This window comes from Neovison vison, chromosome 10 (genome assembly GCF_020171115.1).
Source record: "Neovison vison isolate M4711 chromosome 10, ASM_NN_V1, whole genome shotgun sequence".
NCBI classification, from domain to species: Eukaryota; Metazoa; Chordata; class Mammalia; order Carnivora; family Mustelidae; genus Neogale; species Neogale vison.
This window is the reverse complement of record NC_058100.1, coordinates 48,147,242-48,166,459: the sequence shown is the minus strand read 5'-3', so window position 1 is coordinate 48,166,459 and position 19,218 is coordinate 48,147,242. Positions and strand designations below refer to the sequence as shown.

Sequence of the window (19,218 nt, the reverse complement as noted above, 5' to 3'; positions counted from 1 at the left end):
TTATCACCTGAAATAAAGTTTCATTATGTCTTTTTTCTGTTTCTCAGGAATTAGGCAGGAAAGAATAGCCCAGGGCTGGGAATTACACTGTCCCTGCCCTCCGCTGGAGCCTCCGGGCAGAGCCTGTGGTCTGCACCGGCATCGAGAGGGCAGCATTTTACAACCGACTTCAGAATAAGGAGAGGTGAAGAATCAGGCTTCTGCTGGGCCCCTGTGGTCTGTGCCATCCCACATAAGCCTGTGGTTGAAGCAACAATGAGAAATTGAATGCCAGAGCAGGGCTAGGGGCATCCGGGGAAGAGGTAGCTCCCGTAAGCCAGGTACCATTTATAAGGCAACATCCTCACACTAGCGTCAAGTTGGCTAATTGCTTTGCTCCTGTTACCAGAACACCTGTCTCTGCAAAAGTGAGGTGGCCACCAGCTCCGTCATGGCTGCTCGGAGAGTATGCAGGATCTCCAGGGTGACTTCGTCTTGGCCAATGGGGTAAGGGCTTCTTGAGAACCACGACGGTGCCCATGGGAACTGCGTGCAGGACAAGAGGGAGAAGAGTTGACCCCATGGTCAGGCCTGCACCTGGAGGTCCCCAGGCTGAGAAGCTGGGAAGGACGTAGGAAGGACAAGATGACAGAGGAAGGGATGCCAGGTCCTGAAATGGATTCTCCGCATCACCGATAGGGCCCATTCAAAAGCTTCCCTCACTCTCCTTTCCCAGAGCCTTCCTAGTGGGCTCAAGAGGACACTACGTCACTGGCCTAGGCAGGAGGTTGAGCAGCTTAGGGGGCCAGGGCTGAGTCCTAACTGCTATTCACTCCAGTGAGATCCAACGAGCAGGAAGGAAGCACGGGAGGCGTTGAGACAGGGCTGAGGCTCCTGCCTCTTCCAGAAACTTCTGAGACCTCCACAGACCCCTGCCCTTTCCCCTGTGCAGTGTTTGGTCAGCTCCTCAATTCCCTCATCCAGAGACAGAAAGCCTGTCTTCAGAGCTCTGAACTACCTTGAAAGTTCCAGCCCTTCCATTTGCAAGGCTGACTACAGAGGTTTTCAAACCAGGCTGAACAGGTATGTTCTATGCCTGAAACAAACAGCGCAGTCTTCTCCCAATTCCCAGAAGAAAAATTAGTTAATGCAAAGAATGTTCTCAATATTAATAATTCTCTCCTGCAATTTTTTCTCTTAAATTCTTGAGATGTAGGGCACCTGGGTGGCTCAGTGGGTTTAAAGCCTCTGCCTCTGGCTCAGGTCATGATCCCAGCATCCTGGGATCGAGCCCCGCATCGGGCTCTCTGCTCAGCAGGGAGCCTGCTTCCCTTCCTTTCTCTCTGCCTGCCTCTCTGCCTACTTGGGATCTCTCTCTGTCAAATAAATAAATAAAATCTTTAAAAAAAAAAAAAAGAATATGGCAGGTGGTTTTATTTGTTTTAACACAAACATTTTAAAAATTGTTTTTTATTGATGAATAGTTGAAATACAATACTATATTAGTTTCAGGTATACAACATATTTGATATTTATGTGCATTAGGAAATGGTCAACACAATAAGTAGGAAAAGGTCAATACAATAAGTCCAGTTATCATATGTCACCATATGATCCCAGAGTCCTGGGATCGAGCCCCGCATCAGGCTTTCTGCTCAGTGGGGAGCCTGCTTCCATCTCTCTCTCTATCTGCCTGCCTCTCTGCCTACTTGTGGTCTCTGCCTGTCAAATAAATAAATAAAATCTTAAAAAAAAAAAAAGAAATGCAACAGATATCTGTATATTGGTTTTGTATCCTGCGACGTTACTGAGTTCATTTATTAGTTCTAATAGGCTTTGGGTGCATGCTTTAGGGGTTTTAATGTATAGTATCATGTCATCTGCAAATATTGAGTTTTACTTCTACCTTTCCAATTTAAATAACTTTTATTTCTTTTTCTTGCCTAATTGCTATGGCTAGGACCTCCAATAGGACCTCTTGGCATAAAAGTGCCAAGAAAGGATATCCTTGTCTTATTTCCAATCTTAGAAGAAAAGTTTTCAGGGGTGCCTGGATGGCTCAGCGGGTTAAAGCCTCTGCCTTCAGCTCAGGTCATGATCCCAGCATCCTGGGATCGAGCCCCACATTGGGCTCTCTGCTCAGCAGAGAGCCTGTTTCCCCCTCTCTCTATGTCTGCCTCTCTGCCTACTTGTGATCTCTCTCTGTGAAATAAATAAATAAAATCTTTTAAAAAAAGAAAAAGAAGAAGAAGAAGAAACGTTTTCAGCTTTCACCACTAAGTATAATGCTAACAGTGGGTTTGTCATATATGGTCTTCATCACGTTGAGGAATACACCCTCTAAACCCACCTCATTGAGAGTTTTTATCATAAATGGTTGGTGAATTTTTGTCAAATGTTTTTTGTACATCTATTGATATGATCATATAATTTTTTGTCCTTTATTTTGTTAATGTGGTATATCACATTGATTTATGGATATCCTTGCAGCCCTGGAATAAATCCCACTTGATCATGGTATACGATCCCTTTAATGTATTGTTGAATCTGGCTTGTTAATATTTTGTTGAAAATTTTTCATCTATGTTCATCAGGGATATTGACCTGTAGGGTTTTTTTGGAGGGGGGGGATTATAGTGTCTTGGAATAAACTGTTTATTTTCGGTTAAATTGATCTTTGTTTCTATGTTATATTACAAAGTCACCATGAACAGCAGATGCCCCACCATCTGGACAAATTATGAGAATAAAAGTTCTACCTTTTGACTTAAAGCAAAAGGAATCTTGGGGGAGGTGCCTTTACTGTAACCATAGTTACTCACCTTCATCGAAGTTACTAAAGGTATCCCAAAAAAAAAAAAAAAAGTTACCAAAGGTATCAAAGACATGATTTTTAAAAATATATACCATCTAACAAGCCCAGCTGATGGCACTGATTCCCACTTCACTGAGAAAAATGGAGCAATCAGAAGGTAATTCCGCAGACTTCCATAACCGAATCTGCCCACATACCACATAGTTTATCTTCCCAAATAATACTGTAGATGAATCCAGCATGCCTCTATTTAAAGTCAACCCACCCTTCTCAACACAAGTCATCTCTCCTACTCAAGGACAGTGCTTCACTAATTCTCTTACTCTTACACATCATCAATTTTTCACTCTATATTAGACTATTTCCATCAACATATAAACATAGTGCTATTTCCCTCATCTCAGAAGAAACACTTCATTCACCAAGTATTACCCCATTCATGTAGCTCCTCTCTGCAGAAAACTCTTCAAAAGAGTTGTGTATATTCATTGTCTCAGAACTTCTCATCCCAATATTTCTTACACCAAGTTTCATCAAATACTTCTTTTCACAACATTTCTTAAGGTCAACAATAACCTCCATATTGCTAAATCCAATGATGAATTCTTCTTGTTATACTTGACATGATAATCAACTTCAAAATGACCCCCACCTCTTGGTATTCATGCACTCCTATAGTATCTTTCTAAGAATATCCAGAGTTGATGGTGTAACACCTCCAAAATTAGGTTATAGAAGACTGTGACTACCCTTTCAGGTGCTTTCTTGAACTCTCTTTCTCTCAGATCACATGAAAAGAAGCTGCTACAGTGTCATGAGGCTACACAGAGAGCCTGTGAAGAGCCCACTTTGTGAGCAACTGAGGTATCTGACCAAAGCCAGTGAGGAACTGAGGAGTTCCAAAAACTGCAAGAATTTGGAGTAGGATTCTCCAGTCCAAGTCAAGGCTTGAGATGACTGCAGCCCCAGCTGGCATTTTGACCACAACCCTGCAAGGGATCTTAAGTCAGAGGCACTCACCTTAGCCACTCCCAGATTCCTGGCCCTCAGAAATTTTGTGAGATAGTGTTTGTTACTTTAAACTACTAAGTTTGTAATGATTTGTTAAACAACAGGTTACTAATATACTTGACCTGTCACATTATTTGACACGTTCATCACTCCTTCCTCCTTGAAATACTTTCTTAGTTTGGCTTCCATTAACCACTCTTTCTTGGTTTTCCTTCTACCTCATGGATCATTTCCCATCAACTTGCTTTGTTGATTCTTAGTCTTCTGCCCAGCTTTTTTCAGTTGAGGCCCAGAGCTGGCCCTTGCTACTCTTCTCTTCTATATCTACTCACTCCCTTGGTGACTTCCTTCAGCTTCACGATTTTAATCATTACCAACTATGCATTGTCAATTCCCAAATTTATATCTCAGCCCAGATCTTCTCTCCCAAGCTCTGACTCAAGTAACCAACTGTCTACACGATTTTCCACTTGGATATTTAATATTCAGCTCCAATTCAACATAATCAAAAGTAAACTCCTAATTTTCTCCACCCAAACCTGTTCAATATTCTTCTGAATTGGTGGAATCGTCCTTGGTGCTCAGATTATCCTTGATTCCTATCTTTTTCTTTATACCCCATATCCAATCATCAAGGAATCTTACTGACTCTACCATCAAGAATATGAGATCCAGGGGCGCCTGGGTGGCTCAGTGGGTTAAGCCGCTGCCTTCCGCTCAGGTCATGATCTCAGGATCCTGGGATAGAGTCCCGCATCAGGCTCTCTGCTCAGCAGGGAGCCTGTTCCTTCTCTCTCTCTCTGTCTGCCTCTCTGTCTACTTGTGATCTCTCTCTGTCAAATAAATAAATAAAATCTTAAAAAAAAAAAGAATATGAGATCCAGTTGCTTCTCATCTGCCACTGCTACCATTCTACCATTCTGGTTCAAGTCACCATCATCTCTCAGGGATACAGCAAGAGCCTTCTAACTGGTCTCTCTGTTTCCACCCTTGTCTTTCTGCACTCAGTTTTGGACACAGTAGCCAGTGTGCAATGGGATTCCCTTAAGTAGGCAGATCTCATTCTTCTTCTCTACTTGGCATTCTGTGATATACCCTCATTTCATTTAGAGTAACATCCAAAGCCCTCTCAATGGCCAGAAAACCCTACACGGTCTGGCTCCCCTCCTACTCCCCTGACCTCATCTTCTTCTACCCCCTCTCACTCTGCTTTAGCCACACTGACCTCCATGCTCTTCTTGGAACATGCCAGGCACACTCCCATTTGTACTGCTGTTTTGTACTGCTCTTTCTCTGCATGGAATGCTCTTCCCCTAAATATCACTGTGACTCAGTTCCGCATCTTCTTGAAGTCTTTGCTCAAAGACCCCCTTCTCAATGAAGCATGTCTTGGCCTTCCTGTTTAATACTTCACACTCCTGCCACCCTGAGCACCCCCAAGCCTCCTTATCCGACTTTCATTTTTCTCTTCTTTCCATATACTTAGCATCTTTAAACACAATAGAAGTCTTATTCATTTGTTAGTATATTGTCTATCTTCCCTTGGTAAAATTCAAACTACAAAAAAAAGAATCTTTGTCTATTTTATTCACAGATAAGCCCTAAGCTCTTAATACAGTGCCTGACGTATAGTTGACATTTAAAAAAAAAAAAAGGTTGAATAAATGAATTTATAATTATTATCTAAAATTATTATGGAAGTTCCACAATTTTTTTTTTACTATCCACATTTTACAGATGAGGAAACTGAGTGAAAAGGAATTAATATGCCTCAGTCTTACTACGTGCAGACACTTCATATACATTATCTTATGTATTCCTCCTGTGTTCCAAGGCTCCAAGAGTTAAGTAGCTTCCTAATATCACATAAGTGACAAAGAGTCAAGCCCTGATGTGAATCCAGGCCTGTCTGGCACTAAAGCCTCTGGGGATACACCTCCACCCTTCTCACACTTTCAGCAAACACCTACCATACCCTGGACTAGTCAGAGACGAAAGTCACTTGAAACAACTATCTTTGGCCCAGAGAAACCAACACTTCACACCTTCGTGGCACCCCTTAAGGGTCTCATCTGAAGACCAGCAGCTAATCTCTATCTTTCCTCCCATCCCCAGGTGCAGGCTCCAGTCCCACCTGTGACACATGGAGACCGGGAGTCGCACCAACACCTCCACTGCCTCAAGCCCACAAACTTGGGAAGAGGTTCTTGGTATTCACTTTCCAAGACTTGCAAACGCCTTTCCAAATATGAGAAATATCAGGGCTTTCAAAGCCTTTGAGGCCAGATGAGTATATATTGGCCCCCAATTTCTTACTGCCCTCACCAGAAAAGAGCACTAGCCTTTCATCAGTACCATCCTTAAAGACTTGAAGACAGCATAAAATCAGTGATGACACTGACAACCGATGGTAATAATAACTAACACCATATTGGCTCTGACAACATGCGAAACGTTCCTGAATGCTTCCGTGCATTACACCTCATTCAACCTTCACAACAACACTCTAAGGAAGGTACCATTATTAACCCCATTTTACAGATGAGAAAAACTGAGGCATAGAGAGGCTCAGGGACTTTCCCAGCATGCCGTGTAACTAGTAAGCAGCAGAGCCAGAATTTGAACCCAAACAACCTACCTCCACAGCCTGTATTTAACAGATACACCAACCACACTTCAGCAGGAAAGTGAGCGGAACATGTAAACACCACCTGCGGCCGTGGAAGGCTCCAGCACTCCACAGAGCAAATCCATTCATACTCACAAACAACCTCTAGATGGGGAGCAGACTGACGTATCTTCTAATAGAGTGATCCACATTTATCTCCCTTATCATTTCACAGACCCCATCCTTACCACTCTAAAGAACCAGCCCCGTGTTTTCCACATCAGTCATCTACTATTCATTGCTAAATGTGACATTTCACAATTGCCACCATCACACACGATCTTCACGCTTTCTCAGTCGGCTCTCCATCTCAGCCTCTCTTAGCACTGGCTTTTTGTTTTTTTGTTTTTTGTTTTGTATTTTTTGCCAGCTACCCATTAATTAAGGGCAGCCTCCTTTTGCTCCAAGAGCCACAATTTCATGTTTCTTTCCAGTGACTGCAATGCTCTTATTCCTAAAGCACTCCCTTTGGCAGGGATCACCAATCACTGATGACACACATTTCTACTTGCCTAGCCTCTTCTTCCTTTTAGAACACTGACTGCTTGGTTTTTAGGACTGCATAAATTTCCACTCACTGGATGTTGGTCACTCATCCACTCTGGGTCTACATATGGTGGTGACATCTCTGAAATATCTCTTTGAAAAAGTTATGATTTAACCAAGAAGTGAAAGCAATTTTAAACCTTTTAAGATTTCTAAAGAGAGACATATCCCTGTGGGCTGGAGGAACCAGGAGCGGTTCCGGGAGGAGGTGAGGACTGAGTTGTTGTTGTGTTGTTGTTGTTGTTATTACTATTGTGGTGGTGGTGGTTGTTTTAAGAGAGAGAGGAAAGAGAGTAGGGAGGGGAGAGGCAGAGGGAGAGGAAGAGAGATCCCAAGCAGGCTCCATGGCCAACACACACACAAGGCTCAATCTCACAACCTCAAGACCATGACCTGAGTCAGATGCCCAACCAAGTGAGCTACCCAGGCACCTTGGATTGAGCTGTTTTGAAGAATGGAAAGAATGGGAAAATAGGATTTGGCCAAAAGGAATCTTACACTCAGAGGTAAGGAGGTTGAAGTCAGTAAGGCTTAGTGAAGTAGCAGAAGAAAGATTTCCAGTGGAGAAACATGGGAGATAAGGTTAGAGGAAATTCTAAAAGGCTTTAATGACAAATGAAAAGACACTGAGATGGTACTATAGAAGCAGCAAACTGCCTGTGCCTTAACACTGTCCATGCTGACCTTCATGGAGTTCTTTTAAAAATAATATTCTTGGGGCACCTGGGTGGTTCAGTGGGTTAAAGCCTCTGCCTTCTGTTCAGTCATGATCCCGGGATCCTGGGATCAAGCCCCACATCGGGCTCTCTGCTCAGCGGGGAGCCTGCTTCCCCCTCTCCCTCTGCTTGCCTCTCTGCCTACAGGGATCCTGGGATCAAGCCCCACATCGGGCTCTCTGCTCAGCGGGGAGCCTGCTTCCCCCTCTCCCTCTGCTTGCCTCTCTGCCTACTTGTGGTCTCTGCCTGTCAAATGAATAAATAAAATCTTTAAAAATAACATTCTATGCGTATCATCCCAGGGTCAACAAGAGGCCAACAAGGGACTCTCCTTCATTTACCGAGCCCTTTGCCCAGATCTGTCCCTCCACTACACACACACACACACACACACACGGAATCATTGACCAGATTCCTGGGCTATGGCACTTTCTGACACACAATTCCAGCAGCTTTCTGTTCCACCCAGGAGTTAAACCCAGTTTGCATATATTATTCAAGCAGAGCCTGAAGATAGTCTATAAGCCAAGAGTTACCTGCACTCTATTTTCCAGATACAGCTCAGGTCCCTGACCAACTGCTTTGGCCCCTGGCCCCACATGTGTCCCAACCCCTACAAAGTATTTCAGAATACCAGGGAGAAATTGGTTCACCTGTGGCTCAACCCCTGAGAAGCAGGGTCTCTAGGTTCAGTTTTCATCAACATAATGATTCCTAAGCTTAGCTGGTTCTCATAAAGGACGCGTCAGGACACAACTCACAATCCATAGTGTGAGTTTCTGAAACCAGGCCGCTGGGTGTCAGCTCTAGACCTCTGAATCCTGCCAGAGAGCATTCCTGAAGCTGTGTGGTTATGAGTCCTGCAAAAGGCTATATTTGCCACCTTCCAGTTCATAAGATGAAGCCCTATTCCCCCAATGTGACTACATTTGGAGACAGGGCCATTAGGAGGTAATTAAGGTGGCCTTAGAGGGTGAGGTCATAAAGTGCAGTGCTGATCTGATAGGACTAGCGCCCTCTTTAAAAAAAGACCCCAGAGAGCTCTTTCCTCCTCTCCCTCTCTCTCTCTGCCAGATGAGGCATGGCAAGAAGATGGCAAGAAGAGTACTCTCACCAGACACCAAGTCGGCCAGCACCTTTACCTTGGACATCAGTCTCCAGAACTGTGAGAAATACATGGATGTTGTTTAAGCCACCCAGCCTAAGGCATTTGATCATGGCAGCCAAAGCAGACTAAGACAACTCCTATTTCCAGAGTCACACCCACATTATAGACTTGGGGCTGCAAACACCCGGAGTCCTAATGTAATAATGCTGGAAATAAGTGGCCCAGTACGAGAGGAAGAGCCAGCAAATTCCCTTTCGCTTACTTTCACTGAGGACTCCACATGTCCTGGACTTTTCTGGATTCCCATCTTCACCTTCCATCTCTATCTCTAGAAATACAACCACCCTCCCCATCCTAATTCCTTGGTGCCCCCCTGTGACTGTCCATGCTAGTGCAATAGCTAATAGGCTCCCCTTCTCAAGTTAACACATCTGCTCAGGGGTCTGCCACAGGCAACACTATGTTCCAAAGTAAAAACGTCTTACATCTTACTTGGTAATTTCAAGCTAATGGGTCCTTAGGAAACCCCAAAGCACAGCCCACAGAACCTTGCCTTGAAAATCAAAGGGTGGTCACCCCAGTAGGGGGATGGATAGTCAGATCGCTGGGAAAGTCTTGGTTTTTCCAGCCTCTCTCAAGGGGTTTTCTGAGCCAATCCCTACTGGGCTCCTTCCCCAGGCTGGGGGAAAGTCAGAGTTTACAACCAGCAACACAAGTCCCCCCAGAGTTTCCCAGATGCCCCTGGCAGCAAGGGCTCAGCAAGAAGAGTGTCAGTAGCTACCCTAGAGCATACTGGTGGTCTGCAATGAGTTGTCATCACAGCTTGCCAAGCCTCCCCGTGGCCCCCCCTTAACCCAGCCCCACACGCATCCTAAATCTTAGGTTGGTTGGGAGTAAATTAACCCTGCTCTGTAATCCTATCCCTGCCTTCCTCCACTTCTCCCCACAAACAGATTGCCCTTCCAAGCAGGTCAGTACCAGGCCCCAGCCACAAGCATCCAACCTCTCCCATCCCTAGTGCCTAGCCCCCAGCCTCCATCCCTGCCCCAAGCAAAGGGAGCCAGTGGAAGTGAGGAAGTTGCCACAAAGAGAAGAGAATGAGAAGGTCTGTGGAAACTGTCATCCCTAATGATATATTTTTGGTATTTTTTTTCATTGTGGTAAAATAGACACACATAAAATTCACCATTTTAAAGTACACAGTTCAAAAGCATTAAGCATATTCACAGTGCTGGTAACCATCACCATTTTCCAGTTCCAGAACCTTTTCCTCACTTCAAAAGAAACCCTACTCATTAAGCAGTCTCTAGCCAATCCCCCTCACCAAGCTCCTGGCAACCACTAATCTGCTTTCTGTCTCTATGGATTTGCCTATTTTGGATATTTCATAAAAAAAGAATCATATAATGAGTCTTTTTACCTTTGGTTTGCATGATGGTGTTTCAATATTTGTTGCTGATCTTGAAGGTCTAGGCTCTAATGACAAGAACAGGGACCTGTCTGATACTTCCAAACATCAGCCGCAGAGAACCTTGGGAAACACAGCCCACCTGCCTTTAGACATAGAAGACGAGCACCTCTCACTCTAGACACCCCAGTCAAGGCCCTGTGAAGCCTCAAGAGATCTAAATCACAGGCAAAGTCACAGTTTTCCCAAACAAAAGTCTTCAGTTTAAAAGAAATAACAGGAAGGCAAAGGAAAGGCCTGGGACAGTCCAGGAAAGCTTCATGGAAGGAGCAGCACTGATTCTGGAACTGGAAGGATGGTCAGGACCACAGAGACAGCATTTAACTGCATTTAACTGCCCCCCCATATGTGGACACTCCCAAATGTCTACCTCCACCTTTGACTTTGTCCCTGAACTCCTGACTTGTGCATCTAATGGCTCAACAGCATCTCCACTTGGGTGTCCAGTAGGCTTTTCCAAATTAAAACTTTTGACTTCCCTGCCTTCTACATTCTTACAAATCTGTTTTTCCATCAGTGTCTCTTATCTCAGTAAACGGCACCACTGTTCAATTGTCCAGGTACTCAAGTCAAAAACCCGGGGAATCATCCTTGATTTCTATCTTTCCCCAACACCCCACATTCAATCCATCAGCAAACTTACTGGCTCCATCCTCAAAATACATTCAGAATCTAACCATTTGTTGCCAACAGCATCACCACTTGCTGCAGCAAGTCACCACCATCCCTCACTGATACCACCATAACCGCCTCCCAACTCATCCCTTGGCTTCCACCCCTGCCCCACTAGAGGCCATTTTTCACAAACGATTAGCATGATTCTTTTACAATGAATTGCTCAAAGCCTTCTAATGAATTCTCATCACATTTAGAATAAAATCTATAACCTTGTGTGTCACCTGCAAGCCCACCATGATTTGTCCCTACTTGCTGCCCCCATTTCTATCCCTCTTCCTTTATTAACTTCACTCCACCTGCACTGTCCTCCTTGCTCTTCCCGGAACATCTCTCACCTCAGGGCCTTTGCATTTGCTGTTTTCTTTGCCTGAATCACGCTTCCCCATGATATTCACATGGCTTGCTCCTCACTTCAGATCTTTTTCTCCCATATCATTTCCACAAAACAGAAAGACCTGCCACAATCTAAACATTCCCTCTCGTGTTTTATGTCCTTAGACAAGTTTTATTTTTCCTAGAACTAATCAGCAATTTGGCAAAAAAAAAAAAAATGTATATATAAATATCCAAATGTTTTCATAAAATCAATCATGACGGCAAGAAATAAATGCACACAGTATGTACATACACACACACACACGCGCACACACACACACACACAGTACGCATCCTCCTCATTAGCCTTTAAACTATGAAAGGGCAGCCTGTTTACCTTACTCACCACCATATCTTCAATGCATAGAACAGTGTGGGACATAGAGTAGAAACTTACTAAATATTTTTAGGAAAAAATGAACATGAATAGTGTAAACTGAGTATGTCAGGGCCACAAAGAGAGCATTTCTGTTGCAAGCAGAAGTCAAGGAGTAGTAGGAAACAGACCTTGTCTTCAAACTCCTTGTCTTACCGTGGTGAAATAAGGTCTTCATTACCAGCCCCTCCTACCTTTCTGAACCCCCACATTCCATCATCTCCAATCCACAGTGCTCTGCCCACCCTCCCAACACCAATTCACTCTGCCCAGAGAGCTGCTGCTCCCTACTCCCCAGACAGCCATGCTCTTGAACCCCTCTGCATTCTACATGGCCCCTCTGTTTTGTTTTGTTTTGTTTCATGAATGAAGATTTTAATCTCAACATTGTTCATAATTTAAAAATTGGAATCCGAGCAGTGGAACACAGTTTAAATGGTAAATTCATATGATTGAAGATTTTGAATTCATTAAAAATTTGTTTCCAGAAACATTCAGTCATGTGGGAAAATTCAAAACTTTGGTGTAATGTAATGCAGAATTTGTTTTTCCCAGGAAGACCCTGGACTTTTCCTTTTCTCACTGTAAAATATCACTTGACTGAATGAATGTCCCTCCACCAGGCCATGAGAGAGTAAAAAGAAGCCAACAGATCTCTTATTGTCCCTCTGCTTTCATTCCCTTTACCCCTGTGTTCACCTGCCATTCATTGCCTGCTCGCCTTCCAAGTATGACCTGGGATGTGAGCCATGCCTTCCTGACCATCCCAGGAAGAACCAACTGCTCCGCCCCAGCCCCTGGGACACAGAGCTCATGAGCACATCTCGCATTGCCTTGTAATGACCTGTTTACAGGTTTATTTTCCTTATCAGAGGGTCAGCCCAAGGGACCAGATCCTATTTTTACATTTACATTAATACTCTGTTTTATATTTAAATGTCTGTTTCCTTGCACAGCAGAACCTGGCTATTACCAGATACTCTGATCCTTGATGAATAAATGATTCAACCAATTATCCAGACTAGAATGCCTCTTAGGTTCACTAGTCTTTGCTAATGGCATCCCTCTGTCTGAACCAACTGTGACTCTCCAATAGCCACAAAATTATCACCGGTGTTAAAGTAAAGTAAAGCGTTAGACACTTCCAATGAATCTTTCAAGCACAGTCTGCGTATTTCACGACCCTGCTCCAAAACCTTCCAGGGATCCGTATTTCCTAACTTAATGAACTCATTAACATAGCCTTTAAGGTCTTCCATGATTTGGTCTCCTGACTTAACTCCTACTTAACACCCATCATGGTCTTCACATTTCAACAAACCAAAGTTCTCATCTTCCCCAGAGCGTACACTTTCCAGTATCTCTGCTTTTATTAACAAAACACACAACGATGTGTTTCCATCTTGGAGAATCTTCTCTCTTCTCTTCCATCACAGCTTTTTGAGATTCTACTCAACTTCAACACTATTTATCCATTCATGCCACAGGTGTTCACTGAGTGTGCAAGGTATGTGGCATTGTTCTAAGTGCGGGGGATGTTCACAATGTTCAATCAGCTGAATGGGACACATAAAGCCCCTGCCTTCATGGAGCTTTCTTTTCAAATGAACAAGGTCAACAAGCTTCCCAAGAATTTAGAATCTAGTGGGGAAGAGCTATGTGTATGTGTGTGTGGTGGGGGGGGGAGTATGTTTGTCAAGTAATGACTACCTATATAATAATAATAATAATAATAATAACAACAACAACAATAACAACAAAGTTGTGTGATGAAATAGAACATGATGGGAAAGGGGCACTCCTTAGCTTGGGTGGCCTTAAGGGCCTTCCTGGGGAGATGATATTTGAGCAGAGACCTGAATGAAGTGAGAAAGATAAATAATAAACAACAAACAAGTCAGTCAGTCTTGATTATGGTGAGTGCCACAATGAAATGCTAAGGAGACATCACAGAACAGTCATCAGTAAGGCAAGGGGAGGTACCATAGTTGGGGGGGCATGGAAGTCCCCCTGGGAAGGTGCCATTTGAGCTAACACTAAAGGATGCAAAGAAGGAGCCAGCCATGAAAGTAGCCAAGGGATACCTATTCAGGAAAGAGAGACCACTGTCCAAAGAAGTGGGGAAGGAAGAGCCTGGGATACTCCAGGAAAAGGAGGGAAATGACAGAGCAGGCTGCTAGGAGGAAGGAAGGTCGGTACAAGGCAAGAGTGGCCAGGTGGCCAGGAGCTGATCACGTGAGGCCCTGTAGGCAATGGCAGAGAGTTGGGAGTATGCCAGTCTTCACCAACTGGTTGTCAATCTGTTTCTACCCTTCAGCATTTCCCAGGATCCCTTGACAATGGAAGACTAGGAGACAGGAAGAAGAGAGAGGCCAGAGTATTTCTCCCTTCTTGGCTCTAGTTGCCATTTTATGCAATGGTGGCATCTCTTTTGTCCTTGCAGCTTCCTGCCAGACAGCCCCTTCCTCGGAGGGCACAGCTCCCACCAGGTGAACCCGTCATGATCAAGCAGCTTCTGAGGGGGATTGGGAGTCTCTAACCTTGAGGTGGCAGTGTTTTCATGCTCCGGTTGCCTCCCATCCTCTGTATGTATGCAACACAATCTTGTATTAATATTCCTTGTTTGAAATACCTAAAGATCTTCCTCTTTGTCAAGGAGCAGGTGGAAGCAGCTTTTGCAAGCATGGCCAAGATTAAAGCTCAAGACCTTCACAGCAAGAAGCCCGTGGCCATGGAAGAGGCACTGCTTAAACAGCTGGGAGAACTGAAGGCGGGGCTGTCCCAGCTGTGACAAGCCAGGTAGCTTCCAAGCTCTCCAAGTTGTATGCAAATCCATTGCTCATAATCTCACTGCCATTAACCAGACTCAGAAAGGAAACCTCAAGAAATTATACAAGGGTAAGAAGTGACAAGCCCTTGGATCTGCAGCCCAAGAAGACAAATGCCAGGTGCTGCCAGCTGAATGAGCACAAAGAGAAACTGACCAAGAAGCAGCAGTGGAAGAAGAGGCTGTCCCTCCCCACTGCAGGAGTAGACAGTAAAGGCTGAGCATTGATGCCAATAAAGCAAAAACGGGGTGAGGTTGGGGGGAGGTAGGGGGAAATGCCTAAGGTTGTTTCACTGACTAATATGAGAAGCCACAGAGGTTTTTTGAGCAGAGGAGTGGCAGGATTTTAAATTACCTTTTGGATGCTGCAAAAACTGTTCACAGGATAGAAAGATGTGTAGAAAATGCTTTCAACAGTCCCAGCAACAGGTGGTTGTGTCCATGGCGTCAATGGTGGCAGCGAAGAAGAAGTGAAACCGATGGAATCAAGCTCTTTGCTGGAGACAGATGCTCCAGAACCGAGTGACAGACTGGATGTCAGGGAGAGGAAAAAGAGAAGTATCAGTAATGACGCCTCTAGATTTTTGGCTTGACCAACAGGGTGGCAAATATAGAAATGGGGTAAGGGCCGGGGCAGTTTGAGGGTCAAAGAGCTTGTCAAATTGTCTCCTCTTCATAGAGCCTCCAGCTTCTCTTCCAGTAGGAAGCAATATATCCCTCCTTTGTAATCACAGCATAGTAGAATAGTATTATAATTATATAATTATATGTCCGTCTGATTTACTTCCCCTGCTAGATTGTAACTGCAGTGGCCGACCATTTCTTGTCCATCTCTGTGACCTCCACAAGCACTTGGGCTCCCAGATATGGAGCCAGAGGGCCAGCCCTGAGTTGGCAGCCAAACAGAATCACCCGTAGGTCACAGACACTACAGTTCAAGTCTCTTATTATACATAAGGGTATGGCTTTCAATACCCAATTTGACCCTTGTTAACAGTCCTTGGGGTCCCTCCCCGCCTCGTAAATTCAACCCACTTTCCTGTCGATGGGCAGCTGTCCTGACCTACATGCCCATATTCCTTCTCTGCCCAGCCCATGACTTTATTCTTCCCAGCAGGAAGGACATAGAGAGATTCAATGAATATCTACTGAACCGAATCAAAGTGACGTCAACAAACACCATGAACAGCACGTCTTCTTTTAAAAGCTCTCTCAAATTCCACCAGTTTCCTAACCTCTCATTTCTGGCCATCACTGAATTCACTGCAGCCATTCCCCATGGTAAGGTCAGTGACAGCAGGTGCCCTGGGCCCATCACAGATCCTGTTCCCTTGGGAAGTGGAGGTATATCCCCTGGGCCCTTTGCTCATCTGAACAATGAACATTAACAATGAATGTAACAGCCATGCCCTGTCTCCAGGAGGCATTGTGAGGAGCGGCTGTCATTTATGTGGAGGGAGAGGCCTCAAGAAAGAAAGTCTCCTGGGGAAACGGAAAACAACAAGCCTTCTGCTTCACACCATTCCCATCCCAACACGGAGTCTGCCTCGTCTAAAATCATCTTTCTTGTGGCTGCAACCACTTCAGTCTCTTCCTTCAGGTCCTTCCACTGTCTCTTCATTTATTTTTTGAATTAATCATAAGCTCTGTGTCCTCACTTAAGTGCCTCTTGGGTCCTACATGCATCCTGTCTCATTCCATTCTCTCCCTGGGCGCCCTCTGTTCTGAAGCAGCACTCACAACGGCCCCCACAGCCCGACAGCAAATACTCGCCAAGTGCCCACTCTGGATAAGACACTGTGCCAGACAGCACTGATGCAAACGAGAGCCATGTCCTCTCACAGCTGAGTCTATCTGAGGACACGGGACAAAGAGTAAGACCCCCTCACTAAATAGGCAGGACCACTACTGTGGACCTCTCTGGGATACACACTTGGTCAAGACTTCATGCCCTTTCTGCCCAGGTCACGCATTCTCCACATCTCTGCGTAAAGCTGACTTCCTTTATTCCGAGTGCTCCCCTCTGAGGAGAAAGTAAAGACTGTCCTTCGAGATGACCATGGGGCTTGATACCTCATCCTCCAAGAAATCAATAAAGGAACTCTGGGAATCTACTGGACAAAGGAAGACTGGCCTATCATCAAATACCCAGGGGTGTTCAGGTGAAGGAGGGATGTAAGACTGGGCTTATCAGGCCCCCTGGGAAAAGCCAAAATCCAGGAGTGAAAGCCACCATGGGCAGATTTTACCTCAGCCCAGTGAAGTATGTCCCGATAGTCAGAAAGGCCTTGAGGACAGGAGGAAATCCTCATGTGGTAATGAGGCCCTATCTCCACAGGTGACAACAAAGGCTCACTGAGAAAACAGAAACACTCCCTAAACGATATTTGAGACCATCGTTATTTTATGAAAATAAATTTCCCCTGTGAGAACCAAGACTCTGCCAGGGCAAAAATCCCATTCCGTCACTAAAATTACCATGTCCCGTCTTCTGTGTACTCTGAAAATGGGGAAACTCTATCTGTACTTCCAGAGAGAGGAGACGCAGCCCTAGGCTAGTCACGTGAGAGAACTCAAACAAGAGCTTTGCACATTTTGGTTCTGATGACTGAGGGAATTGAGAAAAGTCCCCAAATTGATTGAGAACATAAGAATATTTCCTTTCATGCTTCAAGCTGAGCTGAAAACATAAGCATGGAAATAAGACCCTTTGAAGGAGCGGGGGGGCGGGGTGGGAGGTTGGGGGAGCCTGGTGGTGGGTATTATGGAGGGCACGGATTGCATGGAGCACTGGGTGTGGTGCATAAACAATGAATTCTGGAACACTGAAAAGAAATTAAATTTAGAAAAAAGAGAGAACCTGAAAACACCACCATTTTTTTAAAAAGTGGCATAAATATGAATAAATATCCACTATATTAAAAAATTGTCATAGGATTTTAAATATATATAAAGATAAAATGCATAACAAAAACACAAAAGTTGAAGGGGAATAAATGAAGTTTAAGTTTTTAAATACTTTCATTATCTGAGAAGTGTTAAAAGTCCTAATTCATGATAAACTCTAATAAACTAAGCATATGTGTTGAAATGTTTAGAGCAACCACTAAAAGATTAATATATAAATGTACACCAAACAAGCTCATATGTAAAGATGGAACAAGTCTAAAATACTTGATTGAGGGCTCGCTTCAGCAGCACATATACTAAAATTGGAACGATACAGAGATTTACGTGTCATCCTTGCATCCCCTGCACAAGGATGACAGGTAAAATACTTGACTGATCTAAATGAAGGTAAGGTAGGTATATATTTCCCCTTTTTTTTTTAAATTTTCAGCATAACAGTATTCATTGTTTTTGCACCACACCCAGTGCTCCATGCAATCCGTGCCCTCTATAATACCCACCACCTGGTTCCCCGTCCTCCCACCTCCCGCCCCTTCAAAACCCTCAGATTGTTTTTCAGAGTCCATAGTCTCTCATGGTTCACCTCCCCTTCCAATTTACCCCAACTCCCTTCTCCTCTCTAACTCCCCTTGTCCTCCATGCTATTTGTTATGCTCCACAAATAAGTGAAACCATATGATAATTGACTCTCTCTGCTTGACTTATTTCACTCAGCATAATCTCTTCCAGCCCCGTCCATGTTGCTACAAAAGTTGGGTATTCATCCTTTCTGATGGAGGCATAATACTCCATAGTGTATATGGACCACATCTTCCTTATCCATTCGTCTGTTGAAGGGCATCTTGGTTCTTTCCACAATATATTTCCCCTTTTAAATAGAAGTAGAACTGCAGCATCTGCTAGATATAGGTCTTCAGTTTATTTTAATTAAAAAAAAACAAACAAAGAGGAAAAACATTTTTAACTAAGTCATGAGTACTGACCAAAAAAACTGTCAATTTACGACGTGGATGGAACTAGAGGGTATTATGCTGAGCAAAATAAGTCAATTGGAGAAAGACAACTATCATATGATCTCCCTAATATGAGGAAGTGGAGATGCCATGTGGGGGGGTTGGGGGTAGGAAAAGAATAAATGAAACAAGATGGGATCGGGAGGGAGACAAACCATAAGAGACTCTTAATCTCACAAAACAAACTGAGGGTTGCTGGGGGGATGGGGGGAGGGAGAAGGTGGTGGGGTTTATGGACATTGGGGAGGGTCTGTGTAATGGTGAGTGCTGTGAAGTGTGTAAACCTGGCGATTCACAGACCTGTACCCCGGGGCTAATCATACATTATATGTTAATAAAAAAATTTTTCTTAAATTAAAAAAAAGACCCTTCCCAATCAGTTTTAAACTGTAAACCTCAGTTGGAAAGCGACTTGACTGTCAAGAGGAAATAGAGGGATGGAAAGCAAGCTTCTGTCCCCACAAGACTTTCAGAAGTGCAACACAACCGTTCTTCCATGTGACAACAAGGAGAACCCGAGAAGCCCTCTGCCTCACTTGGTTCACAGCACGGAAGGGCCCCAGGGGTGGACAGGTGAGAGATTCTGGCAGGGCTCCTAGATCCAGGCAGGCTGGCTTCTTGGGCAGATGCCCCCCATGCGCCCTCTAGAGGCTGAACACGCAGACCCACTGGGGTAGCACGCAGGCCAAGCTGGCATCTGCATCCTCGCGCTTTCCACCCATCATGAG

General features: G+C 44.4%; 1 pseudogene; it reads left to right on the top strand.

Moving 5' to 3' along the window:
* Positions 1-17,749: 17,749 nt before the first annotated feature.
* On the top strand, positions 17,750-17,864 carry LOC122918929 (annotated as a pseudogene).
* The last annotated feature ends 1,354 nt before the right edge of the window (positions 17,865-19,218 follow it).